This window comes from Antechinus flavipes, chromosome 2 (assembly GCF_016432865.1).
Source record: "Antechinus flavipes isolate AdamAnt ecotype Samford, QLD, Australia chromosome 2, AdamAnt_v2, whole genome shotgun sequence".
Taxonomy (NCBI): domain Eukaryota; kingdom Metazoa; phylum Chordata; class Mammalia; order Dasyuromorphia; family Dasyuridae; genus Antechinus; species Antechinus flavipes.
The window spans coordinates 12890796-12895389 of record NC_067399.1 but is presented as its reverse complement, the minus strand read 5'-3'; the positions used below and the strand labels follow the sequence as shown (position 1 = coordinate 12895389).

At 31.3% G+C, this 4594-nt stretch overlaps 1 non-coding gene across 1 annotated transcript; it reads right to left on the bottom strand.

The window, feature by feature from the left end:
- Positions 1-3997: 3997 nt before the first annotated feature.
- LOC127552551 (U6 spliceosomal RNA) lies at positions 3998-4104 on the bottom strand. Its single transcript, XR_007951427.1, has one exon. It is a non-coding gene; the product is annotated as a U6 spliceosomal RNA (small nuclear RNA).
- Between the last annotated feature and the right edge of the window lie 490 nt (positions 4105-4594).

The window sequence follows — 4594 nt, the reverse complement described above, 5'->3', positions numbered from 1 at the left end:
TCTTTCTTTCTTTCTTTCTTTCTTTCTTTTCTTTTTAATGCAGGGAATATTTATTTTATATCAGTGCAAGAATGGGTGCCTTGGTGAATAGACATCCCTTTGAAACTCTAAAGGCAGCACTTTATTTCCCTATCCTGAAGCACAAGTTCTTTCCCTGATGCCCCATTAATTGAATGTTACAGAAGTTATACCCATCATTACATAGCCACTCCCTGCTCTGATGGAATTTAGATTCTAGAAGGAGGAAGGTTAACAGAAGAAGGCTAAGGACAAAGAACAAAAAATTATTTTAAAATCTCAGGCCACCATCCCTAATTACACAAGTCAATTCTTGCCTCTAAGGATCTTTCATTATTTTGTTGTAAGATAAACCTCCTCCACCCTTCAAATGGATTTTTTTTTTAGTAAACAATTTATTATAGGATTATGGTTTTTAATCCATTCTGCTATCTGCTTCCATTTTATGGATGAGTTCATCATATTCACATTCACTACTTATGATTATAACTTTATTTTCCCCCACTTCACTTTTCCTCCTATTTGTCCTCCCATTCCTTTTGCAATGATTTTGATATTGTCTCTTCTGCATCTGTTTTCCAGATCTGTTGTTTTTCCAATGAAGTATTTTACCTTTTCTTCTTTTTTTTAAAAAATTTACTTGATTCATTTTTGAAGTCTCATGGAGTCACTTACTTTCACTTATCTAATTATAACTTTTAAGGAATTATTTTTTTCAATTATCTTTTACATTTATTTTCTTTTCTTTTTGGAAATTCTACTTTTCTAAGCTGTTGGACTCTTTTATTTTCATAATTCTCATCCATCACTCATTTCTTTTTCCATTTTTTTCTTCTACCTCTCTTATATGACTTTTAAACTCCTTTTTGAGCTTTTCCATGAGTTCTTTCGGATTTGACACCATTTCCATTTTTCTTTCTTTTTGATTAAAGGTATTTTAACATTATTTTCCTTTTCTAAGTTTGTGTCTTGATCTTCTCTGTCACCATATCTATTTACGATCAGATTCTATGTTGTTGCTGTTGTTTGTTCATCATTTTTGGTTTTTCATTTCTTTTAAATTTGAGCTCTGCTCCTGTGATATAAAGAATAGTATTTCAATTTTCTTTTGTCAATAGCTACAGACCTTTGTTGTTTAGCTACTCCTGTGATGATTTTTGTCCTGAAATACACAGGGGAATCCTGTGCCTAGTAGTGCACTAGAGGTGGATTATGGAAAAGTATCTGGCACAGTGGAGAGGGTATAAAGATCTAATCATTTATTTCATGCTGAGCTGGAATATTTGTGATGTTTTCTGGTATGAGTTGAGGCCAATGGATTTCTCTGTTTCCCTGGGGCTACAATGAAGCATATGGCAGTCTGACCTCTAGAAATTTCCTACTATTCTAGGGATATGCTTAAACACATGAATGTCTGGCTACAGGCCTTTACTTATTTGCTCTGGACTATGCTAAAATAAGTAGTGGTTATTTGACCTGGAGTCTGCCCATTCCTGAGGCACATAGGTGGTTCTGATGTTAATATTTTCTTGCTCTGTTGTACTGGGGCTCAATATCTCCTCCTAGTTTGCTTATGTTGGACTTTCTGCTGGCTTACTGGGGTGCTTTCTATTATGCATTGAATTCCCCTTTTGCCTTAGAACTTTATGACAATCTTCAAAATATCTCGGACTAACAGATTGTCTCACCCTAGCTTTTTTTTTTTTTTTTTTTTTTTTTTTTCTGGTACTGCTCTTCCAGGATTTGTTTCAGGGTATTATTTTGTGGTTGGTTAGGGGTTAATATTGGGTGGTTATGATGGTTTACTACTTACTCTACAATTTTGGCTCCTGAAAGACAGGCCAAATAACTCAATTATAAATGAGATAAACCACACCTTGGAATAAAAGTAAAGTATGGAACAACAAAAAAATAATCCCAGAGAGGACCAAAAAAAGAAATGAGAATTATGAGAACAGAATTTATTTCCTGCTTACCAACAACAACAATAAAAATGAGCAAGATTGTAGAGGGCTGAAACTCTGAAAAGGTATGCATGAATCAGACAGCCAAGCACTTAAGACTAATTACCTATTTAATGAGATAATGGTTCTATATACATATATTTAGATGAGATGGTGATCTGATGGCTCTCCTAATCATTTGTGCTTGCTGAATGTTTGGGGTTGAGGTAATCCTAGGCAAGAATTGTAGGGCCACAATGAAGAAAATAATAGAAGGAAATTGCTCAGAACTTCTTAACATAGTAAAAAAATTCCAATTGATTGTACTCGTAGACAAATTTTATGAGGAAAATGAAAACAAAACCAAGCCTGCAAATTTCAAGACACATAATAATTAAATTTAATAATTAAATTCAGTTTTAAAAAAATTCAGTTTTCCTACTTCTGCAAGTAATCAGGAGAAAGGACATTTAAATAATATTTTGAAAAACTCAAGACAATTCTGTACTTACTAGAAAATATAGGAAAGAATGGAATATTGTTTCTTGAAGAGAGTAATGTAGTTCCAAATGCATACTAGGATAACTTCTCCTGAAAATGCAAGTCTGATCATAAATGAGAAAACAAAATGGACATTCAATAATAATAATAAAAAAGCTTTAGATACATTTAAAAAAAAAAGATAACTGATTATTTACACCTCAAACAACAAAAATTGAGTTAATAAATGCAGCAACCAAGAGCAACAGAATGACAACAGAGAGAAAACCAAACCTACAATCAATTGCCTAGAAGAAACATTTAAGATAAGTGCACAATGTAAAACTGAAGGGATAGAAAAGATTTACTATACCTCAAGTGAATAAAAAAAAATAGGAATAGCAGTCATGCTACCTAAGAAAACAATGACAAATCTTCCAAAAAATGAAAAAAAGAAAAGAGAAAGAAATAAGGAAACTCTAAAATGTTAAAAGGAACTATGGACAATAAATCAGTTGATAATAAATTTATATGGTTCAAATGCATTAATATCCAAATTCATAATGGTAATATTATCTGCATGACAAGATGATATAGAGAGTAACAGTATAATGACAGAAGACTTCAATATCCCTCTCTCTAGTTTTGGCTAACGATTTCTTCTTTCTTTCTGTTGAAAGATAAAATAAATGGGGAAAAATATGTAATTGTAAAACTAGTTGAGCAAAGTAGAGTTAACCCTTTGGCTTCTTCCAAAAGAGAGAGTAAAATACTAGACCTAGATATTAATCCTAAATTTAACTTTAAAACTGTCCATGTACTGGGACAAGGAGAATTAATAACTAAATATTTAAAAGGCAAAGCCAATTAATATATACTATGTAGAAAAAAAAAAGCAATAAAATAACCAATGATTTCAGAGTCATAAACAAGGGATACAGACGCAAATAAAGATTACACAATGAAATCCTAAATGATGAGCAGGTCAAATAACAAATGAAAGAAACAATAATTATGTAGAGTAACATAATGATGAAAAAAATTATCAAAATTAATGAAATGTAACTAAAGCAGTGCTAAGGGAGAGAATTATATCTTTACACATACATATTAGAATAATAATAAATTAATTAACTGAATATGTTTCTTAAAAATTAGAGAATCAACAAATAAGCAAAACTCGAAGAACAAAAAAGGAGATATTAAAGTTAAAAGGAGAATGCATAAATAGGAAACAAAAAATCATAGAAATGAGAAATAAAGTTAAAATATGATTCCTTCAAAATCTATAGGCACTAAGTTGGGATCAGATGCATTTATAATTTTTTAAAGTTTCATATTTTAAAAATATATAGATATATAATTTTCAACTTTCACCTTTGCAAAACCTAGTATTCCAAATTTTTCATCCCTCTCTTCCCCTACCTTCTCCCTTAGATGACAAGTAATACAACATAAGTTAAACATGTGTAATTCTTCTGTACATATTCCAATACTTATCATGCTACACAAGAAAAAAAAATCAAATCAAAAAGGGGAAAAGATGACAAAGAAAAAAAAAAAATGAAACACTCATGAATTTGTATGTCATCCTTGTGTTTGGGCCATGCTAACCTTCTCTGTATCATTATAATTTTAGTATATGTGCTGCTGAAGTGAGCACATGTAATTCCTTTTAATGAAAAGGATACTCCCTGAGTTCAAATTTAGTCTCTTCCATTTATTGACTGAGTGACCTTGAAAAAGTATCACATCTCCAAACTTTTATTTTCTCATCTATAAAAGGTTGGTCTTTCTCTGATTCTGTGATTCTACAAATTTCTTACTAATATGATTTCTGCCAATTCAAAATTAATGATACTGATACCGTTTTGATATCAATAAGAATTCAGATACTACATCACCAACCAGGAAGAGTGACAGAAATAGAATGAAACACAACATGGGTTTGGAAACAAAAGCTTGATTGAATTGTATTTTTTTTTTATATTCTTTAGTCATTGTCACCTCCAACTTCATTTCCTCATATGGATTTTTCTTTTCAATGATACAGAAGTGATTTGCCATGCCTTTCTGCAGTGGATTAAATGATTACCCAGAATCACACATCTAGGGAGTATCTGAGATGGAAACTTCCAATAATCCACCTGCCT